This window comes from Xenopus laevis, chromosome 8S (genome assembly GCF_017654675.1).
Source record: "Xenopus laevis strain J_2021 chromosome 8S, Xenopus_laevis_v10.1, whole genome shotgun sequence".
In the NCBI taxonomy this organism is placed as follows: domain Eukaryota; kingdom Metazoa; phylum Chordata; class Amphibia; order Anura; family Pipidae; genus Xenopus; species Xenopus laevis.
The window spans coordinates 70,878,772-70,904,293 of NC_054386.1; positions in this window are offsets into that span (position 1 = coordinate 70,878,772).

Here is a 25,522-nt window from a genome sequence, read left to right on the forward strand (position 1 = left end):
TTGTAAGAAGTTTTTGCCTTGTGGTCAATTTGCTTTCATATATTCATTTAAAAAATAAAATGCCACAAATTTATAATGGGGAATTTATTGTCGATACCTCAAAGAAGTTTTGAGTGCAACAACAATATAAACGATTCATAACTAAAGTGTACATCAGTCTTTTAATTGAACAATCCAAAAATTTCTCCCTATACAGTTAAAAAAATGAATATTAAAAACAAATAAATTTTTTTTCAATAAGTACAGGGAACCTGAAACACAGTCTTGTATAAACTGGTTTAAGCATCTTAAGTAGGGAATGAATAAAACTAACAGGCAAATTTGTTATAATTTGAACTGGAGAGTCTTAAAGGATTCTACACAAAATATTTTTGCATTCCTGATAAAAGTAGATAAATGTGTCAATCCATTAAAATATGTTTGACTACTCTAATTCCAAAGAAAACCTAGACTTTTTTGAGATATTTTAAGCTGTAAAGCTGCTAAAAATCAGAAAATGAAAATACTCCAGTTAAAACTTATCGAATAATATAAAGTTCAATGGCACATGTTCCTTTTACAATTGGAAGATGTTTTTTGCATGCATCATAATGTTCATTATGAGGGTTTTGGCCTGTTTTTGAGATTTTTGAAAAAGTCGCACAATTCGAATTGTTGACTTTTCCCACATGCACAAGTTACATTTGGATTCTTTAGTTGATTAAGCCAAAGTGTGTTTGGTTGAATATTTATTTTTAAAGTAAAAAAAAAAGGATTTTTCATAAATACCCCCATTAGTAATAAAGTCAAACCCAGATTTTACTCATTTTAATTTTTTTACAGTCAATTCATGTTCTAATGCATTTCAGTGGGAACATTTCCAGGATTTTAAATTGATTCCCCCGCATTTTATGTAATTTATGGGCCATTTTCCTTTTTGCAGTTTGCACCATTTTTACAGGAAAACCCTGATTTTACTTCCCCCCCCCAATTTTTACATTATTTCAAATTTTTTCTGGTTCTCTGTAAAACGTAAAATTGAAAACTTTACAACAGAATATGAACATAACTTAGACTAACATTACAGTAACATTACACTCATACAGAACCCCCCCCCCCCCAGTCCACTGGTCAAATATCCTGATGGATAGAACAACAATGGGACAAAGACAGTCTCAGTCTTATGAAGAGTCTATGGGGCAGATTCACTAAAGGGCAAAGTCATTTTGGCAGAAATCACATCTACAGGGACATTGCCAATTTACTAACAGGTGTACTTCAGAAGTCGCTAGCGAATAGGACCGTCGCTAACATTCATTGGCAGTCTATCACCAGGTGATAACTCTTTTACTCTTTTACTCAACATTACCTTTTTCATCAGAGTTTCCTTCGCCACCTCAGACCAGGCAAACTGCTAAAATGAAACTACATCTTCCTTAATCTGTCAGTTACATCATATCCTGTCTTCCGGAAATGCCTTAAAGTTGTAAAAATGCTGGTGACTTTTTTTAAGCAGGTTTACCTGCAAAAGTCCTTACTATTAGACTTTTTGTGTTAACGTTTTCCCACAGACATTTGAGGGGCATTGAACATTTGTTTTAGGGTGGGCTCATGCGTAGGGCATTGGAAGCTCTCTTTTGTCTTTATTCAGGTTCCTTGGAAATTTATAATAAAAAGTGGCCACTTCAAGCATTTGCACAAACATCTCTAATAAAGACGTCCATACAACTTTAATGTACCTGCCCTATTAAAATTGACCCGAGTAAAAGGACTAATGAAATCTCACTAGACAAAAAAACGATCGCTAGCGTCATCTCACTATGAAACGCTCACACTGCTGAAGTAACACTAGTGAAAAGTCACCAGTGTTCGGTGCTCAGGATGCAACTTCGCATTTTAGTGAATTAGCATAGTGGCAACTAATTTTCTCCTGGTGAAGTGGTGCGAAGTGTGGCGAATTGTTCACTGGCGATAATTTGCCATTTAGTGAATTTTCCAGACGGAATCCAGCCCAGACCTGGGTGGAGCAGGGTCAGGTGGTAAATGGGGCACAGAAAAAGCAGCACAATAAGCTGGATACTAAACCTCTAAAAGTTGGGGTGTAGGCTCATAACTGGCTGAAGGGTTATACATTATGAGTATGAACAACTGTGAGTGTTTGTGTAACTAGCTTAAAATTCAACTCACAGTACCCCAAATTTAAAATATTTGTGAGTGTTACATCATTTGGGTCTCAGTAATCCTGTCACTTTCAGCTCAAATTCATACAAACTGTAGGGGCTTCTATAGCTTTAACGGTTATTCCTAAATATCTATAGTGTGAACCACCACAATGTGTTATGCTTTTTGTTAATTTAGAGGGCTCTTTCCTTGTGAAGTCCTTCGCCCTGTAGGTGGGGATTGTAAGAAATTGCCGTCTTGATTTTGGTATTTAATGGGAAAGCAGTTTTTCAGGGAAGTTACATGAAGCCCTGGTTATCATAACAAAGGGTTTTTCTGTGACTAAGTCCTATGTCTGCTGTGGGGACCATAAATCAACTTACTGTATGTGAGAAAACTTGCTCAACAGGATGTAGGCAAGTTGGGGGTTTATCATGGTATCTTGGCAGTTGGGAGGGTTTCTGTGGGGGCAGGTGAGAACCCAGAATAAAAGAACACTGGACAGCGGAAAAAGGGCTGGGCAACTGAGAGGAAGAAGGAAGCAGCTCGAGAGCTGGAGAAGCCGGAGGAGCCTGGGACAAGACAACATGTGAGGAATGCAGACCAGAGGGGAAGGCAGAGATAAAGATGAACTCTATTCCCCTGCCTTTTTGGTAACAATAATGTAGACTTGAATAATCTGTAACTTTAAATACTGTGTTAGTCTAAATGTAATTGTTTATGTCTGTGTAACAATCCACTGATTTATTTCACAATATATCACTTTAATATACGCTTATTGGTGTGGATTTATTGTCTGCTTGCTCAAAAGAACCAGAACCCTAGTAAGAGGGTTGAGATATATTATTATTATTATTATTATACATATATATATATTATACTTTGAATTTACAGCCCCTTTGCCATGGATTCCTATGGGGGAACAATGAAGAAACATAACTATATACAGCCAGTTGGTGCTCCTGGTGGACTGAAGGAGTGAAATTCAATGAGTTGAGCTTGATATATCTGGAAAATTCCCAGTACCATGTAAGAACAAAGTCTAACCACAAAGTTTAAAACTCCTAGAAAGAACGGTAGGAGCACAATGACCCATTGGTAGTGAGCCAAATTGAAGCCAAGAATAACTAGCATGCAAACCAACCACAAGCAAAATAAGGGTGACAAATGTGTGCTCTGCAATTATGGTACTAGAATGTGAAGCTTGGTCAGCTCAATTACAATTGCCCTTACTATACTGTCTACAGAAATGTTTGGATGGCCCATAGTTTGCTTGCATCAGTAATGCTAAAGAGTGATAGCATGTTTATTCCCAATAGACACTGACCTCTGTTGAATCTCACTTTGTGTGAATTCTAATGTCCGTCAAAGAGCGTTCAATGGCAGAGAGTATTTAGGCCAACAACCAGCTATACTTATTTGCAGAAACCTATTGGACTGTATAAGTGGATCTGTACACAATATACTGTATAAGCTATATATATTTTTATGTTAGTCATCTATTCATCTATTACAATATTCTATGCAGCTATGTTTTTTTTATTATGAGGCCCTATTTTCCCATGCAACAATTCTCAAGATGGTGGTTGAATAAATAGTAACTCTCTGGGCCTTCTTCCTAATACATTATACAAATAATAATACAGGCAGAATCCTGTATTTTACCATCAAAATAAGACTGCAATTAAAAAAAAAACAATGCAATCTGCATTCTTTCCAAACCAGTAGCAATTTTCAGGGATATTTTTGTGTTTACAGAAAAATAGCTATTTTAGTAAAATGCAAATAAACATGAAGGGGCAGATTTATGCCTATGGGGACCTTCTAATGCATTTTTCGAAGTTCTTGAAGTCAAAGTAAAAATCGTTCGATCGTATGATAAAATCGTTTGAATCGTTCAATTAGAAGAATTTGATCGTTCGATTTTACTTTGACCGTTGATGGCCAAATTCGATGAAAAAAGTTCGAATTCGATATTCAAATTCGTAGCATTTTAATTTGATGGTAGAATTTCGAAGTATTTTTTACTTCGAAATTCGACCCTTGATAAATCTGCCCTGAGGTGTTCTCTATGGTACTGCTCAAATAGTTACTCAAGTATAATGTTAATAAAATACACTGTATAGGCACGTCAGTTCAATATTATATGCCTTTTAATAAGGACGTTTTCCTCTTATAATAAGACAGAAGAACACAAATATAATCTGAAATTAGATTTATGTATAGGTAATGAGTAGTGATGGGCGAATTTATTCGCCAGGCGTGAATTTGCGTGATTCACTGCCGACGAATAGATTCGCGAAATGGCCGCGAAAATTCGCTGGTGAAAATTTGCCAGTGTCAAAAAAAATGTCGTCAGCGTCAAAAATGTAGGCGTGTCAAAAACTAGATGCCGTTTCGCGAATTTTTCGCCGTTATGCGAATTTCGCGGGAAATTCGCAAATTTTACGGCGCAAATTCGCCCATCACTAATAATGAGTGTGTTTTTTTAAAATACAAAATTTTTCTGGTAACGGGTTTAAAGGGGAAAACGCACATTTTTTGTGAGAAAAAAACAATATTATAAGTTTTATTAAAAAAGTAATACGATTTATTACACCCATGAGACTCCTAAAAGCAAAAAAATCTGAAAATACTTAATCTCAAACCTGCTGAGGTCATGTAGAATTTAATGGCAGATGTCCCATTTACAATTGGAAGACATCATGATCTGTGCTGGGTGTCCTACTTTATCTCTAGGGTCAAATTTCCATAGTATACTATGCCTGTTCAAAAAAATGCAGCTAGGTCATATAAGGTATTAATTGAAGATTCACAGCGTATATCATGAAATGGACAGTTGATCTCTACCTCTAATATAAAACCTACGGTAGCTTGATTTCTATTAAAAACTGATCCATTAGCCACTCATCCATACATATTCATGCATGTTCTGCTTTTATTCTAATTGTTTGTTTATAAATCACTGAGATATTAGATCAGCAGAGCAATGTGATAGCATTAAAAATAGCATGCAATGAACATCGAATGTGCTGCCTGTGGGAATTAATTGCAATTTAATAGAACCCATTACATTGTCCTGTTGTAAGGTTCCCATGAGATAATGGAATATTGTAATTCAGAAAGCCCCCAACCCAGAGGAATCTGAAAATAATTCACCTCTGGTTCTGTAGCTTGATATAACATTCTGAGAGTTCTAATTACAATAAAGGCAGATGATTTCATTTGTTTTGCTTGAGTTAGTTTGCTGCTGTGGAGTGATTTACATCCCTGAAATTTCATTTGATTCCTAGTTAATTTGTGTGAAGGGAAGCATAATAATACCTGTTTAATTTGTAATCCATATTTAAACTCCTTTGAGAAATCAGTTTGGATTATATCTCTGGTCCTTTAACTTTGTGTAGGCAATTGTGGTTTGAAGCATTCTGGCATACCTCAAACTGGTCTTATACACAGTACATACTGTAACTAAACCCTAATCCCCTTAATGTACCAATATTTTTTTATAAAAAAAATCAGTGCAAAAACATTTGCAACAAAATCAAGTGTCAATTCGAATTGCGTGACTTCTTTGTATCAGTGCTCAAATCGTAATACTTTTTCGAGTTGTCATCCGAAAGCACAAATTATTTGGATTGTCGAACAAAAAACAATGCTAAAAGCCTGAAACTTTCTAGAACCATGAAGGCATAAAATGCGTTTCATAGGTTAAAGGGACCATCTGCCATTGACTTTTACATGATTTTGACAGGTTTTAGCTGGAGTATTTTTAGATTTGGATTTCTAGCAGCTGGCAGGAGCATATTAAAATTTGAAAAATTAGTCATTTTTTTCCTCTAAAAATTTGGATTTTTCCTTTAAAAACTCAATCAGAAAAAATTGATGTTTCTTAAAGGAACAGTAACACCAAAAATAAAAATGTATTAAAGAAATAATACTATAAAGTACTGTTGTCCTGCACTGGTAAATTGGTGTGTTTGCTTCAGAAACTATTCTACAGTTTATATAAACAAACTGCTGTCTAGCCATGGGGGCAGCCATTCAAGCACAGGAGAAACAGTAGATAACAGACAAGTTCTGAAGAATCCCATTTTTTGGTGTTACTGTTCCTTTAAATAGGCCCGTTAGAGTTCCAATTTATACACTATGTTATTGGGAGTGGACTCACAAATGTATACTGTAAGTAGGATCCAGGTGCACATGCTCCAAACCTTCCCCTTGAGGGAGGTTGCAGAAACTTTGACCTCACAAGAAGCAGACTTGTAAAGTGCCTACACTTGGCTGGCAGACACCCACTGTTGTCAAATACATATACATGGCTTTTGCTAAAAGAATTAGTCATGTGCACACACACAGGGGCAGATTCACTAACTTCGAGTGAAGGATTCGAATGAAAAAAACTTCGAATTTCGACGTATTTTTTGGGTACTTCGACCATCGAATTGGTTAAATTCGTTCGAATTCGATCGAAATCGAACGATTCGAAGTAAAAATCGTTCGACTATTCGACCATTCGATAGTCGAAGTACTTTCCCTTTAAAAAAAACTTCGATCCCCTACTTCGGCAGATAAAACCTACCGAAGTCAATGTTAGCCTATGGGGAAGGTCCCCATAGGCTTGCTAAACTTTTTTTGAGCGAAGGATATTCATTCGATCGTTTGATTAAAATTCTTCGAATCGTTCGATTCGAAGGATTTAATCGTTCGATCGAACGAAAAATCCTTCGATCGAACGTTTAGCGCTAAATCCTTCGACTTCGATATTCGAAGTCGAAGGATTTCAATTCGAGGGTCGAATTTCGAAGTATTTTTAACTTCAAAATTCGACCCTTAGTGAATCTGCCCCATAGTATATAACCAAAAAATTAAAGTCTTTTAAAGTAATGAAACCATAATGTACTGTGGTGATGCACTGGTAAAACTGGTGTATTTGCGTCAGAAAGACTACTATAGTTTATATAGTTAAGTTGCTGTGTTGCCACAGAGGCAGCCATTCAAAGCTGAAAAAACAAGAAAGGGCACAGGATACACAACAGATAACAGATAAGCTTTGTAGCATTCTTGACAATGTATCTGTTACCTACTCTGCGTCCTGTGCTTGAATGGCTGCCCCCATGGCTACGCAGCAGCCTGTTTATATAGTATAGTTGTATTTCTGCAGCAAATACACCAGTTTTACCAGTGCAGGGCAACAGTTGATTATTTTGTTATACCTCTAAAACACTTTCATTTTTTGGTTACTGTTCCTTTAACTGTTTCAGCTGGTCTTTCTTCCACCGCTCTCTGCCGTAACCGCACATGTAGTGCAATAGCCTACACCATAGGTTTTCTCTATCTAAACCTGCACTTAAATGCTCACTTCCCTAATACTGGTGCAAAATCATCTCAGGGGCTCTATCCACCACCTAGTCATTACTCATTGGAACAATAACGTATCTGTGCTCACTAGCCCTTTCTTCCTTTCATTTCTAGGGACAAGTTTACTTAAAACCAAATTTAAGCTTCGGAAAGCTTCACAATACTTTGTGCAACTATGTCAGACGTAAATTCACTACAACCACGGGTATGCATCATAATGTGAAAATTTGCTTAGACAAATGAACGCTTGCATTCTTTTGCTAGGGAAAAATTTTCAGAGCAAAAATTTCTTAGCGAATTTTCTCTAGTATTACTTTCTTCCTAACTAAACTTTTCCTCACTAACAAACGTACGCTTATGTCAATTTAACTATGGCGGGTACATACAGGTCATATGTACAGTATGTCTTTATTACGGATTACTGAAATTGCTGGAAGTGGCCACATTATTATAAATGCCCAAGGAAGCAAAATAAAGACAAAAGGGATCCTTTGTTGTCCTGAAAATGAGCCTCCCCTAAAACAAATGTGGCATGTGCTTCAAATGATTAAAAAGCTGTAAATAACATATTTAACAGTTAATTTTAAACATAATTCTGCTTTAAAATATGAAAAAATTCCAGCGTTTTTTCTTTTTATGACTTTTTTTGAATGCATGATATGATGTCACTGACATAGTAATTTTGAGGATGTAGCATCATCTTAACATTTTGCCAGGTAGGACCAGGTGAAGTAGACTTTGGGAGAAAGGGTAACATATTGGAAAATTTAAACTTTGATAACTTTGCGAATTAACGATTGTTCACCTAAGAGAAAATCCGCCTGGCGATTCAGAGCATAACTTCTCTAGCGCTGAGGTTTTTCACTAGCAAATTGTCCTCTTCGCCTTTTAGTAAATAGGCAATGATGTAACGAATTGTAATTTTGGCGAATTTTCTCAAAAAAAAAACACAATTCGCCTTTTAGTAAATGTGCCCCCTTGAGTAAACTCACTTGCCACTGCTTTCCATTATAAAGGTACTAACCTCCTGTAGGTCTGGCCACTTTGGTCTGGGTGCTGCTTCAAGCTTTTCCTAGGCCAAAAAAAGGAAATGCAAAGCAAGTTGAAGTACAATACTCAATTATTTACATTATGAAAAATGAAAGTTATTTTTTCACCTCTTTTTTTAGTGTGTTTGCATGACCATATATTATACTGTATGTTTATATGTATATGCAAGGCCTTATAAATAAACTGGGTATGTGCATTATGCAGTAAACTCATTTGTTATGTAATATGCTATCTGTAGTTACAGGGGTAAAATACCATTTGAGAAGAGACAAGGACAAATAAAGTAAAAAAAGCTAAATGAAGCAGCTCAAACGACATTCATTAAAACAGAAGTCGCTCAAAATAAAACAGAGAGGTCAGTCGGAGGTTTTCCTATGTTGGTACAGTAGATGTGTCCTTTGCCCTCTCAGATCATTGATGCTGGGAAGGCTGTACTGTCCTGTGCATGTGCTGATTGTTGACCATAGTGCAGCAATGAGAGAAGAAGGAGAAGGCTTTGATGCAGCCCCAGTCTGTAAGGAAACTACCTTCTGCTTTACTTGTGCAAAACATCAGATGGAAATGATATGACACATATGAAATGGACACATTGCTTTTCTTTTATATGGCCAATGTAATTGATTTCACTGTATTTTGTGTTTAAAAAAAGGAAAGAAAACACCCTCTGACTTGCATTTTGAACTAAAATAAGGCTGCAAAAAAATGGCGGCTGCATTTAGTGAATCGTGCTGTATTCACATTCTGGACATTGAGGGTCTTGTTCTATATGCAAAACTCTACAAAATACAAATTCAGAATGACAGCTGATGTGAATCTTTAAAGTACAGCAGAAAATGATTGTTCCATAAAAGAATATTAATAATTAGCTTTACAGTTATAACAGTCGGACAGAAGAGCCAAAAGGCCTGAATATAATAGTGCATCATGTTTAATACAAAGGCTACAACAGAAAAAAGGGCACCCTTTATATTTAAGTATTTGAACAGCAGTTTCTCAACAAGGTATTCATCTTTCAAAGATCTGCATCCATTTTTAGGTTTTGAAAACCAAGGTATTTTTTACAATTCAATGCACGGATTTGAGCATATTCAGTCTGTGAACTTGTGTTTAAAAAAAATAGTAAGTTCCGTTTTGCAAATTATCATAGGAGGAATCTATTTTTATGTATGTTCTCTCGCTTCAGTCAAAAACTCATATCTGATGTCTACAGCAACATTGCCTGCCTTACTTCTGGAGATTCTTGGATTTGCATAAAAATCAATAATTTCAATAACTGTCATAAAATTCCTGGAGTGTAAATAGCTGCCATGCCTATTTTAGAGTACTTGCACATTCTGCAAGCAAAAAACTTTGAATACTTCTTATCAACTCTTGAAAGACAAGGGAAATATGTGGATATTGGGCTTAATTCTGTCTCCCAGGGCACAGCAGAACCTGACTTTTTCCTGCCTCATTCAATGCTCAATGTCAACAAGTTAATCCATACTTGATATACGTAGCATGATGAATACAAAGAGTAGAAAGGAAATGAACTAATTTGTGGATTTATCCTTGGAAAATGTTGTTTTGATTTAAAATGTAATAGATTTCCTTGCATCTCTTATAAATATATGCATTAACCATTACATTTTACATTTAAAGAATGTATTACTAATGCAAGAATGCTGAATAATTATATCCAGCACTATCTCCAGAGCAGTAAAGTTACATATTGAAACAGCTGCATGTATAGACAAAATGAGGCACCTGAGACAGCCTTTGTATCCAAGGCACAAAATCACATAGTTGTTATTTACTCTGGTTGTGCTACTTTACCTCCTCCCAAATGATACTTTATTTTAGACAATAGTGATATATTCAGGTGAATTTTACAGAGAATGTTTTATCATCCACATAAGTATCTTACTGAGTGGAGTTTTTAATCTCAATTTACTGTTATGGGATAGGGATGTAGCGAACCGCCGCCGATGTGTTCGCGAACGCCGTTCGCGAACACCGGCAAAATTTGCGAACTGTTCGCGAACTGTTCGCGAACTTCGATCATCCGAAAATCGTTCGATTCGAACGATCGAAGGATTTTAATCGTTCGATCGAACGATTTTCGTTCGAATCGAACGAAAATCGTTCGATTTTAGCGATCGAATGGTCGAATGGGCGACCGATTTTGACGCGAACGCCTATTGGCGAACGTCGCGCGACGTTCGCGAACTTGCGGCGGACGCGAACAGTCGAAGTTCGCGCGAACTAGTTCGCCGGCGAACAGTTCGCTACATCCCTATTATGGGACAAGAACACAGTCAAATACAAACTCTAGGTTCAATCTGAAAAGAGTTTAGGTATTTTTCTAGTATGGGGGAAACTTATTTAAGTGGCAGTTTAACCTCTTGTTCAGGATGAGGTCATGGAAAAGGGCTTGTGCCATTGTTTTCTTTAAAAAACAATTAAATTACCACCTTTTTCTCTTGTTGTGACCGTTTGGTCTACAGATGTAAGTCAAAGTCCACAATGTGGATGGAGTTTCTGTGTTTTACTAAAGAAATAACAAAAAAACAGATTTTACTTGATTTAAATTTTCTAGAAGTAAAATTTTCTAAACAAGTAAGTGTGCTCCCCTCTTATAAACAACAGGTTTGCTTATACAGGTATGGGATCCGTTATCCGGAAACCCGTTATCCAGAAAGTTCCGAATTACGGAAAGGCCATCTCCCATAGACTCCATTATAATCAAATAATCCAAAATTTTACAAATGATTTCAGTTTGCTCTGTAGTAAGAAAACAGTTGCTTGTACTCGATCCCAACTAAGATATAATTAATCCTTATTGGAAGTAAAACCAGCCTATTGGGTTTATTTAATGATTACATGTAGTCTCAAGGTGTGAAGATCCAAATTACGGAAAGACCCTTTACCTGGAAAGCCCCAGGTCCCAATGATTCTGGATAATAGGTCGAATACCTGTACTCTCTGTAAAGCCCGAAGGCGCAGTTGAAGTAAGGACCAAAGAGGAAGCAACAAATCAGGTTCGCAGTACAGAAAAGGGTTTATCAAAGAATGGTCGTCAAACAGGCAGGATGGTCAAGACAGGCAGCACAGATTCAAAGTCGATAACAGGCAAAGGTTCAAAACACGGAAGATCAAGACAGAATATATCGCACCCAGGAACTATATGAAACAGACCTATAATTGGGCAAGGTCAGGAAGGAAATGAGGGTCTTTATAGTCCAGTCTATTGGCGCCAAAATTGACGCGCTTGCGTCAGACGCAGACGCCAGCGTCCCCACGCTGACGCCTTGACGCCGGCGCCCGATTCTGACGCCGGCGTCCGTTCCGTCGCCGGCGACCAATCACAGGGCGAGAAGGAGATGATGCAGGAGGATTGCGACCAGCCGGAACCATGTGCAGGGAAGAGGAATCGCCATTTTGGACGCCATCTTGGAGCAGGTCAGAAGATTCCATTACAGTACCCCCTTCCTTAGGGGGGGCCTCAGGACCACCGGGACCAGGACGAGAAGGAAACTGCCTATGAAACCTGCGAACAAGGATGGGGGCATGGACATCAGATTTTTTCACCCAAGAGCATTCCTCGGGACCGAAACCCTTCCATTCGACAAGATACTGGAGAGCGCCCCTGGAAAAACGAGAGTCCAGAATCCTGCTGACTTCAAATTCTAGATGGTCATCGATAACAACAGGAGCTGTGGAAGAAGAAGAGGAGGAAGACACTGCAGGTTTAAGGAGAGACACATGAAAAGCATTAGGGATCCGCATCTCGGGAGGAAGAAGAAGACGAACTGCCACAGGGTTGATGACCTCGATGATGGGAAAGGGACCGATGAATTTGGGGCCAAGCTTGGGAGTGGGAATCTTGAGGCGAATATTCCGTGTAGACAACCAGACCTTGTCACCAGGAGCATAGGGTGGAGCGGCAATTCTTTTCCTGTCGGCAAACTTCTTCTGGGAGGACGAACTTTTTTCCAAATTAGCAGTGGTGGCCTGCCAGATGGCCAGCATATGAGCGGCTTGATCATTAGCAGCAGGAACGTTTGTGAGTAAGAGATCCTGAGGGAATGCCAATGGGTTTCGGCCATACACACAGAAGAAAGGAGATTTCTGGGAAGAAGAATGAAAAGAATTGTTATGAGCAAACTCCGCCCAGGGAAGAAGGTCCGACCAGTCGTCTTGACACAAGGATACATGGCAACGAAGAAATTGCTCCAAGGCCTGGTTAACACGTTCAGCGGAACCATTGGACTGAGGATGATAAGAAGAAGAAAATTGAAGAGAAATATTTAAAGCTTTACACAGTGACCTCCAAAACTTAGACACAAATTGGGGGCCACGATCGGACACAATTTCTGCAGGAAAGCCATGGAGGCGAAAAATATGTTTAATAAATAGTTCAGAAAGTTCTGGAGCGGAAGGCAGTTTGCGGAGAGGAGTGAAATGAGCCATCTTACTGAATCTGTCGATAACAACCCAAATGACAGTGTGGCCGGAGGAAATGGGCAAATCTACAATAAAGTCCATGGCGAGATGAGTCCAGGGTCGAGATGGGATGGGTAGTGGAAGAAGAAAACCCTTGGGAGGAGAATGTCCGGATTTAGACACAGCACACGTGGAACATGAGGAGACAAAATCTTTAACGTCCTTTCTTAAGGTTGGCCACCATACTAGACGAGACAAAAGCTCGGTCGTCTTCTGAATTCCAGGATGTCCAGCCTGTTTGGAACAATGAGACTGAGACAAAATAGTAAGACGAAATTCAGGAGGGACAAAAGCAACACCAAGAGGAGTTTCCGCAGGAGCAGAATCTTGAGCGGACAACAATTGGGAGGCACAGGAAGGGAACAAGGCAGCAATAATCTTGATAGAGGGTACAATAGGTTCAGGTTCCTTGGACACAGAATCTTCGGGAATAAAGCTTCTGGATAAGGCATCGGCCTTCCTGTTTCTGGAGCCAGGACGAAAAGTAATGACAAAATTAAAACGGGAAAAGAAAAGTGCCCACCTGGCTTGTCGGGGATTCAGACGTTTGAGGGTTTGGATGAACTCAAGATTTTTATGGTCGGTAAAAATCGTCACAGGAACCGAAGAACCCTCCAGTAAGTGTCTCCATTCCTCCAAGGCTAATTTGATGGCGAGTAGTTCCCGATTCCCCACATCATAGTTCTGTTCAGGGGCAGAAAATTTTTTAGAAAAGAACGCACAAGGATGAAGTTTACCGTCAGAGATGGATCTCTGTGATAAGACTGCACCAGCTCCGACATCAGAGGCATCAACTTCCATGAAGAAGGGTTGTAGGGGATCCGGGTGCCGAAGAATTGGAGCGGAAGAAAAGGCCTCTTTGAGGGACTTGAAGGATTCCAGGGCTTGGGGAGACCAGTGTTGAGGTTTGCCCCCCTTACGAATCAGGGCCAGAATTGGAGAGAGTCTGGAAGAAAATTTTTTTATAAACTGTCTGTAATAATTGGCAAAGCCAACAAACCTCTGAATGGCTTTGACACTGGTAGGAAGAGGCCAGTCCAGGATTGCAGACACTTTGGCAGGATCCATCTTGAAACCTAGAGGAGAAATAATATAGCCAAGGAAAGAAATGGAAGAGACTTCAAAGGTGCATTTCTCCAATTTAGCAAAGAGACTGTTCTTCCTTAGTCTGGAGAGGACCTCACGTACATGGGCACGATGTTCCGAAAGGTCTTTAGAAAAAACAAGAATGTCATCTAGATAAACGACCACACATAGACCCAACAAATCCCGAAAAATATCATTAACGAACTCCTGGAAGACCGCAGGAGCATTACAGAGACCAAAGGGCATGACCAAATACTCGTAATGTCCATCACGGGTATTAAAAGCGGTCTTCCACTCGTCCCCTTCACGGATCCGGATAAGATTGTATGCCCCCCGAAGATCCAGCTTTGTAAAGATATTGGCACCCCTAAGCTGATCGAACAGTTCAGAAATAAGAGGAAGAGGGTACCTGTTTTTAACTGTGATCTTGTTGAGTCCTCTGTAGTCGATGCAGGGCCGCAAACTACCATCCTTTTTCTCAACAAAGAAGAAACCTGCTCCAGCAGGGGAGGTGGAAGGACGGATGAATCCTCTCTGGAGATTCTCCTGGATGTATAACTTCATAGCAGAAGTTTCCGAAGGGGAGAGTGGGTAGGTGCGGCCCCTGGGGGGCATAGAGCCGGATAGAAGTTCCACAGGGCAATCGTAAGGCCGATGGGGAGGAAGAGTCTCAGCGGAACACTTGTTAAATACATCGGAAAATGCTTGGTACACAGAGGGAATAGAGGAATTAGAGGACACAGAAGAAACTTTGACAACCGGAACAGTGGGTAGGCAGTTTTGTAAACAAAAAGGACTCCATCTGGAAACTTGCAATGAGGACCAGTCAATGACTGGATTATGTACACATAACCATGGCAGACCCAGGACAACCGGAGTGGAAGGGCAATCAATGAGGAGGAAGGATAGTCTCTCCAAATGCATGGTGCCCACCTTGAAGGAAAGTTCCTGAGTAGAATACGAGATGAAGGCAGACGACAGGGGACGATCATCAATCGCCAGGACACGAAGAGGAACAGCCAAGGGTTGAAGAGGGATGGAATGGAGTCCTGCAAAGGTTCGGTCCATGAAGTTTCCTGCAGCACCGGAATCTAGAAAGGCTTGTGAAGAAAACTTTAGAGAGCCAAGCTGGATCTGCACCGGAAGAAGGAAACGTAGAGCAGAGGAATGGGGAGAATGACAAATCCCACCCAGGTAAGTCTCCCCATGCTTACCTAGGCTTTGGCGTTTCCCGGCTTCACTGGACACTCCTGGGCAAAGTGGGTTTTACCCCCACAGTAAAGGCATAGACCGGCCGCCCTTCTCCGGAGTTTCTCCTGTTCGGACAGACGGGCCCGCCCAATCTGCATGGGTTCTTCAGCCGGCAAGGAGGAAGAAGCAGAATCCATAGGAGCAGGAGGAAGCACTGGGGGAACAGGATTGAAAAGCAGGGGTCTCTGGAAGCGGGGGGCCAAAGAAGGTTGGAACCGGGGGTACCTTTTTGTACGCTCTCGGTCGAGTTCGAGCTGGAACTCCCTCTGCCGGGTATCCACCTTCACCGCCAAGGCCACCAGATCCTCCCACCGAGAAGGAATTTCCCGGGAAACGAGGTCATTCTTAATGCGTATAGCCAAGCCGTTGTAAAAGGCCGCATGGTAACCATCGTTATTCCAGGAGGTCTCTGCCACCAGAGTACGAAATTCAATGGCATACTCGGGGACTGAGCGAGTGCCTTGTTGAAGCTGGAACAGTCGAGCCGAGGCTGCAGTAGTACGACCTGGAGCATCAAACACCGTCCGGAGTTCTTGGAGAAAAGCCCCGGCGTTGTCGATCAGCGGGTCTCTCTTCTCCCAAAGGGGTGATGCCCATTCCAGAGCCTTCCCCTGCAGACGGGAGATGACATAACCAACCTTGGCTTGCTCGGAGACGAACTGGCCTGGCTGCAGAGTGAATTGAATTTCACATTGGTTAATAAAACCTCGACAAGCTTTTGGGTCTCCGCTGAAAAGAGGTGGAGCGGGAACACGAGGTTCAGACACCTGAAGAGGAGCAGGAATGGCAGGAACAGGCACAGCCGCAGGAGCCGCAGGAGACATGGCAGTCAATTTCTCCAGGATAACATCAATAGCCTGGCCAATTTGAGACTGCTGGGCTTCATAGGATTTCATGCGAGAAGCCAACCCCCGAATGGCCCCTCCGACATCGAGGGGTACTTGGGCCTCCTCCGAGGGGTCCATGGCCCAATTATACTGTAAAGCCCGAAGGCGCAGTTGAAGTAAGGACCAAAGAGGAAGCAACAAATCAGGTTCGCAGTACAGAAAAGGGTTTATCAAAGAATGGTCGTCAAACAGGCAGGATGGTCAAGACAGGCAGCACAGATTCAAAGTCGATAACAGGCAAAGGTTCAAAACACGGAAGATCAAGACAGAATATATCGCACCCAGGAACTATATGAAACAGACCTATAATTGGGCAAGGTCAGGAAGGAAATGAGGGTCTTTATAGTCCAGTCTATTGGCGCCAAAATTGACGCGCTTGCGTCAGACGCAGACGCCAGCGTCCCCACGCTGACGCCTTGACGCCGGCGCCCGATTCTGACGCCGGCGTCCGTTCCGTCGCCGGCGACCAATCACAGGGCGAGAAGGAGATGATGCAGGAGGATTGCGACCAGCCGGAACCATGTGCAGGGAAGAGGAATCGCCATTTTGGACGCCATCTTGGAGCAGGTCAGAAGATTCCATTACACTCTCAAAATATATAATGTATCAATATATCTCAGTAAAAGAATTGCTAAAAGAAAGAGTTTAAACAGTGCTCCTTTCAAACCATTTCAATGCTTCATACATATAAAAGTTACTTGTTAGATGTTCTCTTGTCACTTATGTGTGCATGAGATATCCAACACATTGGAGTCTCTTCCAGATGAACACAAAGGGGCAGATTTATCAAGTGTTTTTTGGGAGTTTTTAACTTCGGGTGAATAGGCCGTATTCGAATCGTTTGAATCCAAGTTTTAGCGCATTTGTTTGAATTCAAATCAAAGTATTTGCCCCAAAAAAATTAGATTTTTCAAAGTCCACCAAATGACTCTTAGAAGGTCCCCCATAGGCTAAAACAGCAATTCGGCAGGTTTTAGATGGCAAATGGTCGAAGTCGAAGTTTTAAACAGACAGTACCTGATAAATTTAGATGTTCGAATAATCACATTTTTTTTCAAATTTGAATCACATTTTGGCCTATTCAACAGTCAAAGTATAAGTGCAGTGGTTGGTGAGTAAGTCTTGCTCCTCCACTTGTAATTAGGGTTGCCACCTTTTCTGGAAAAAAAAAATACCGGCCTTCCTATATGTTTATCTTTTTTCCCTATTAATAACATTGGGATCAGCCATCATTTTTACCGGCCAGGTGGCAACCCTACTTGTAATCCTATGAGTCTGGAGATAATCCACATTGAATAAGCTACCAGCAGGATCACTCTCCTTCAAACACAGATCAGTAGCTTGCTTCCCTTCCTCCCATGTGACTTTCCTCCCGGTGTCTGCCGGTTCCTAGTGCTCTCTACTAGTCTCTCCACTCACATCACTCCAAACAGCACAAGAATCGGAATACAGTGATAAGAATTTTAATCAATTCAACACAAAATCATAACTCCAGACTTACATTTAAGATTCCTTGGCACGACCTAATGCGTTTCATGTATACAATACACTTCCTCAGTTTGCGGTTGCCTTAAAGTCTTTCCTACTTTTTTTTGTGCAGCTAGTTGTTTTACACGCCACACAATTCTTACAGTAGGCGAACCCTGATCTATTCTTGAGCCAGATACCTTCTTGCCTGCTGGCCCTCAGATAACTCATAATTAATTTCCGTTTGATGACTGCCCTTTTGTAAACCATTTTAGGTTTGTTTCGAATGATAAGAAATAAAAAAAACAAACACAACAATACTTGAAGAAGTGATACCTATATTGGCTAACAATAAAAAAAAAAATACATTGCAAGCTTTTGGATCACCATCACCAAGGCCCCTTTGTCAGGCAAAATACAAATGGAAGCTAGAAAGGCACATTATATATACTGTTAGATCAGTGAAAGGTATTCATGGAAATAAATTAAGAAGTTACAGATAGATAGAGATCAATTGTAGAGATAATACAATAATTTAGGATGGGCTGTAAATAGTCCAGGAGTCTGGATTCAGTCAGATCATAAAGAGTCACATGAAACCTGACCCTAAATTAAGGCCCTGTTTTAATGTGTTAAATTACTCCATACATGTGAATTCATAAATCTTCCTTTCCCCTTCAGTTTTATTTTGAATTAAGACCTTCTGTAATGGTTGACACCCTAAATCTAGAACCGATGCAAAGCACCCTGGTCTCAGCTTGTGCTTCTGCCTGTAGCAGCCGCCTTTGGCTTCGGGAGGAGCCCTCAGCTACTCAGATGCCGCCAGGTCTTAAAATGAGAGGTGCAAGGGGAGGGGTTCTAAACAAGCAGAGGGACACAACTGTAAGGCAAGAGTCTTTGGACTGAAGGTCACAGTACAAGGTATGAGACAAAATCGTAGTCAGATAAGGCCGGGTCGGGGCAGGCAGAGAACAAGCGTAGTCAGGCAGGCAATGGTCAGGAATCAGGAGTTCAGAATAGTAGTTAGCCAGGCAGGGGTCAAAACAGGGATCAGACAGATAAACAAATAGCTTTAACTCAGGAACCACAGGAAAACAGATCTATCACGGGCAAGGTCCTGTGGCTTTAATAAGCCTTTTATACTTTCAAATTTGGCACCAATGCTCGCTGGCGTCATCACGTCAGTGTGCCTGCGCCTTTAAATTGCAATTTATGGCCAATTATGTGGACTCAATGATCGTTGTCATATACCAATTCTGCCTATCCCTGCCTGCATGACATAAATACCACAGGGTGCTGGATAAATGTGCACTAGTGTACCAGTGGTAATTGGGCATCCAGCAGAAGAGAAGCAACATTCAGATTCTGCTGAAGTTTAAATAGTACAAATCTATTGATTAATGCAAGGCAGTGTTGATGCTACTATACTTCACTAAGTTCATTCTCATGCTGCATGTTTATGAATGCATTACTGTGCCACTTCAGGATTTATAATTTTTATGTGTGCTGTGCCTCTCCTGTGCCTAAGGGCTCTTACACACGGCCGTTCCGACCTGCGCTCCCCTGCGTTCCGTTTTTTGGCGTTCAGCTGCAGGGGAGCGCAGGAATAGACGCAAGTCATTATTTGAAATGGGGCTGTACTCACTCAGGCGCGTGTAGGCGCCGAACGCAGGAAAAATGCAGCATGTTGCGTCTGAACCTGCGTTCGGCGCCTACACGCGCCTGAGTGAGTACAGCCCCATTTCAAATAATGACTTGCGTCTATTCCTGCGCTCCCCTGCGGCTGAACGCCAAAAAACGGAACGCAGGGGAGCGCAGGTCGGAACGGCCGTGTGTAAGAGCCCTAAGTCTGCAATCCCATTTAAATCCTGCTCTGCTAGATTTATCTGGTAATTTCTCCATTCATTTCCTTAAATTTCCACCTCCTGTGCTTAATTTGTGGCCCCAGTCTGTCTGCCCCATACTGAACTCTCAGTGATGCCTGCTCTATTGATGTCAGGTGTTTACTAAGTCTGCATGATCTGCCACTCCCTCCTACCTATCTAGTCTGCCTCACTTTAAATTTAGACACACTCTGGGGAAGGCTTGCAGGGTTGTTTGGCTGACAGTCTGAAGGCTTAAAGTATGATGCTTTAAGTATGGAGTTAAAACTGGAGTTGAGGCTTTAAGTATGGAGTTAACTGGAGTTGGAACCTGGATTGGAACCCCAGCAATTGGGATTTCATCTACACAGCTTGTTCTGAATCTGCTTCCAACTTTCATACTGCTGCTCATTCTGCAACCTCTCCTACAGAAAACCAGCTTGTTTCCGGATCCTGGACCTTTTTTGCAGCTTTCTGCTCTGCAAAGACAGTTTCCATTGGTAATTGTTGCACAATATATTCAAAATCCATCTGCACTTTTTTATAGGAAAGAAATTTGACAGACTTTCAATTTAGTATATTAAGATCTATTTTGAATATTCACTGGCAGAATGTTACTTATTCTGTTAATGTCATTCATCTTTGTGCTTCTGAAGGTAGCTTCTTCCTTTACATTTCCATCCGACTGTCCCCACTCTATCATAATATCTCCCTCTATGCTCCATTCCACACACTGCTGCTCCTATACCTTACATAGCTTTCTAAAGAATCTAACTCCTGCATTTACGACTTCACATAAGCATAGGAAGTTCAAATCTTTCTCACACCTGCTCTCACTCTCTCTTCTGCTGTTACTAGCTGCAGGTGATATCTCTCCTAACCCGGGTCCCTGCCATATACCTATCTGTCATCGCCCAGGTTATGGACCCCCTCTGCTCAACCCTACAAATACTGCCAACCTTTCCAACCTTATTCAAATCCCACTCTCCCATCAAAATCCACTTTAATTCATGATGCTATTGAGGCAGCTTTTTCTTATGGCGGTCTCTCCTTCTCTCATACCCCCCGCACTACTGGACGTGGGGGAGGAGTAGGCATTCTGCTCTCCCCTCGCTGCCGCTATAAACAAATCTCTACACCTTCTTCCTTCTTGTTTCCTTCTTTTGAGGTGCATGCAGTTCAACTGTTCTACCCTCTTGCTGCACAGGTAGCTGTTGTTTACAGACCTCCTTTTGCTAAATCCCCTGCCACATTTCTCTCTGACTTTGAATAAGGGCTCTCTTTTTTCCTATGCACTGACAGCGCGGCAATTATTCTGGGTGACTTCAATTGTCACATTGATAACCCCTCCCAGTCCTGGCCATCACATTTTCTCCATTTAACCACCTCCTTTGATCTCCAGCATTGGACAAATACACCTACCCATAAGGATGGTCACTGCCTAGATCTGGTCTTCACCAAAAACTCTCTACATTTAACATTGATCCTTTTCCTCTCTCTGATCACCATCTTATCTCTTTTTTTATCTCACACACTCCCCCCTCTGCTAACTCTCAATCAAAAATTCTGTTTCGCAACACCTGTGCTGTTGATATAACTGCTCTATCTGACTCTCTCAGTTCTAGCTTCTCCTCCATCACTACTTCCTCTGATACTGATTTACTGGTAAACACCTACAACTCGGTTCTGTCTGCTGCTATCAATGCTCATGCCCCTCTGCAGCCACAATGCAATCATGCCCGCAATCCCCGTCCCTGGATGAACGACCAGACATGATTTCTGCGCTCCTGTACGCAAGTGGCAGAGCGCATGTGGAGGAAATCCCGTACAAAGGTGACTTCCTCCACTTATTTTTGGTACTGCCCTATCCCAGGCTAAACAACAGCACTACAATACACTAAATAACAACAAATCCAACCCACAATGCTTGTTTTCAATATTCAACTCGCTACTTCATCCCTCTACAAATGATTCGCTAACACCTCAACATACCCCCCATGACTTTGCTGACTTCTTTGAAAGCAAAGTTGACTATCCACAAACAATTTTCCCACCCCTCAAATACTAATATTCTCATTCCCCCTAAAGCTTCCATTTCCATTTTCAACTCCTTTGATCGTATATCTAAGCCAGAAGTCTCTAAACTTCTCTTATCCCCTCCATCAACAAATTGCTCACTCATATCACCTCTACTAAAACAGTGTGCTCCTGTCCTCACTCCAGTACTTACCCATATATTCAATTTCTCACTAACTTCTGCTACTTTCCCCTCATTATTCAAACAGGCCTGTGTCAAGCCCATTCTGAAAAGGACTACACTGGACCCATCCTGTTTGTCTAACCACAGTCCTGTCTCACTCTTACTGCTAGCCTCTAAACTGCTGGATGACTTGTCTTCTCCTGTTTTACTAACTTTCTTTGCACCAATAATCTGCTTGACACTATGCAGTCTGGCTTTCGACCTGCACACTCCACTGAGACTGCCTTATGTAGAGTCGCAAGTGATCTCCAGACTGCTAAGGCCAAAGGGAATTACTCTATTCTCATTCTCCTGGATTTATCTTCTGCGTTTGATACTGTTAACCATTCTGTTCTACTGCAAGTTGTCCATTCAATTGGTATCCGTAATCAAGCGGCATCCTGGTTCTCTTCCTTCCTTTCTGACTGCTCCTTCTCTGTTACTTTTGCAAACAAATCCTCTCCTCCTGTTCATCTTAATGCGGGGGTGCCTCAGGGTTCTGTACTTTGTCCTCTGTTGTTCTCCTTGTACATTCTCTCTTTAGGAGAACTTATATCTTCATTTGGCCTTAAATATCCCCTCTATGCCGAAGACATTCAGATATATTTAGACACTCCCTCACTAACCTCTGATGTTCAAATCCAGATAGCAGACTGCCTAGTAGCTATCTCTTGCTGGATGAACCAACGCCACCTCAAACTCAACTTGGCCAAGACTGAGCTAATGGTCTTTCCACCCAAACAAAGCCCTTCTCTTCCTTTCATCATTACTATTGATGGCGTGACTATTAACCCAGTTAACTCAGCATGCTGCTTAGGGGTCATCTTTGACCAGTCCCTCACCTTCTCTAATCATATTAATACTGCCAAAACCTGTCATTTCTTTCTCTGCAATATAGCCAAGATACACCCATTTCTTTCACAAACAACAGCCAAAACACTAATCCATGCCCTTATCTTATCCCGTTTAGACTATTGCAATCTCCTCCTAACTGGTCTTCCTGACTCCCATCTCTCTCCCCTCCAATCAATCTTAAACTCTGCTACCAGGCTCCTTCTGCTCTCTCCTAAAAGGGAACCTGCTCAACCCCAACTAAAATCCTTAGTGTGGCTGATTGTTAAGCAAATGATAGCATATAAAACCCTTCATTCCTCTGCTCCGCACTACATTTCTTCTCTTGTCTCACTATACGTTCCTGGTCGTCTTCTCCGCTCTTCCCAGAGCCACCTTCTCTTCACACCATCCACAACCACTGCCACCTCTCGTCTAAAACTCTTCTATCTTGCTGCTCCTTACCTCTGGAATTCCATCCCTGAATTCCTCCATAAGAAATCCTCTCTTAATCTCTTCGAGAAAAAAAGAGTACCTTTTGGACGACTAGAACATTAGCCTAGTCATGCCCCTACTGACTATGCCTTACCTTGTGCACTTTTTAATTTCCAATTTGTACCTGTATGTTAGCCTCCTATCCACTTAAGCTCTTTGTCCTATGATTCTGTATATATTTATTATGTGATTTGTCTCCCCCATGTATACTTTTATATATATTGTACTTTTATGCACTGTACAGCACTGCGGCTCCTTAACAGCGCTTTACAAATAAAGTTATACATACATTATAGTGTACTGCACAGATTGCAAGTTGTCTTTCCCCTGTAAAGTGCAACAAAGTGTTTTATTCTTGTCTTCTTCACTGAATTTAGTCTGATTTAAACATAATGTGCCTGCCTATAAACTAACAAACAAAGTTAGAACCAAGTTATGTCTACCCATTGGGTAGGCTGCTTTTGTCATAAAGCATTTAAGGGAGCTTATGTTTGACTCGTGTTGAGATTTGTTACCATAAAGTAATACCCTCAAGCACTGCACTAAACTAATACAATGTTTTATCATGTTTCAAAGAAAATGACTTGAAAATCGAATTCGTATGACATGTAGTTCTATATATAGTACACCAATACATTATTCAACATCAAATGTGTTATTTAAGTAAGAGGTAATGTATTGCTTGTTGTGAAAGAAAATGATGATTGAAGTCACATTGAAATGACTATAATATAGGCACACACCAAAGTTGAAATGCATTGTTTTAAACACTTTATACAATTCGTAAGCAATTTTCAATTTAAGATGAAATAAATTAATTAATACCTTGTTGTTTTATTCTGTACTTGACGTTTACCTGCTTTATAGCTGAGATGTGATCTTTCAGCTGGTAAACAATTTCTCATAGAGTGCACAATCATTTTCTTCAATATTCCACATACAAAACAATATAGTAGTTACATTTAGTAGAACTGATATCCCAGCCCCAAGTCACATATCCCTCCAAAGTTAGGATTCTCTTCATTCTCATCTCTATGTACCTGAGTTCCTATACTGAATCATGGTTGGGGCACTAACCCTTTTGCTCTCATTGGACCCTCTGATTGCTCTATTCACTACTTTCTATTTTAAAGAGGTCATTTATATTAGGTTAAAAAATTTTTTTTAAACCTGCCTGTTTATCCAGTGACAACATATCTGAAGCCTCTTGACTCCTGTATTTTCTCCCTTGCTAGTCTAGTCCCTCCCCCTTAAATTTGGATAAAACTAAAGATCTAAACTATATAGCCAGCCAGCCCTCAGTCACAGACTACCTTCACCCCAACTTCTGCTTATGTCAGTCTCTCTTACACCATGTTTTCTTGTTTTTTTTTAATCCGAGGCATCCACACCATTCACCCTTCTCTATAACATCTCAAGCTAAGACAAATAACTGAATAAATACTTATACCAATAAGGTAGGGCCAACGTTGCTACTTTATGCAACTCTCCAGAACCAGTGACTGCAGCAAAAAAAATCCTCCAAATCGACTACTAGTGGCTCCATGATCTTTGTCCCTGCAGCTTAAGTTGGAAACATTACAGGATGTAAAGGCAAAAATAAAATCACATTTTTACTTTATTAACTGAAAAAGAAATCTTTCCCCAATAGACTTCAATCAAAAACTCTGTACAGTATTTATAAGAAACCTGACTGTATGCAGTGAAATTCCCCCTTCATTTACTTGCTGTGACTGCTGCAGATATGAGTCTTTACATGTTCACCAGCTGTTCTACAGGGAAAGAAACAAAGCTGCTCGAGTTCTGGCAAGTCCCCCCCCCCTGCTATTTGAAAGTATGATCATTTCCCTGCAGAACAGTTAGGAACCATCTGAAGTTTCCCATCCGGATCAGTCAGAGAAAGTAAATGAATGGAGAATTTCCCTGCATACAGTCAGGTTTCTTATAATAATGGTAGATATTTTTTAATTAAAGTATATTGGAGATTTCTTTTTCATTAAAGAAAGTAAAAATGGGATTTTATTTTTTTGTCTTTACATGCCCTTTAAGAACTTTGGTCTATCTGTCACTGTCTAATCAAAATCCTTTGTTATGCATTTGATTCTGTTTGTTTGTGTATGATTCAGCTCTGTCTGCCTGGTTCTGCTCTTAGCTAAATCCCTGGTACTGTGCACTTCTGACTTCCTATATAAGTCAAACTGTCTGACTAATCTCTCTGCTTTATTATACTTCCAACACTGTTACAGTAACCACTGCTAATTGATATGGTGGGCAGCCACTGAATACAGAGGACTTTGATCCTTTGTGCTCTCAACCCTTCACTTATCTGTGTCTGCTTGGTTCTGCCACACTAAAGAGGCTGTTGAGCAGGG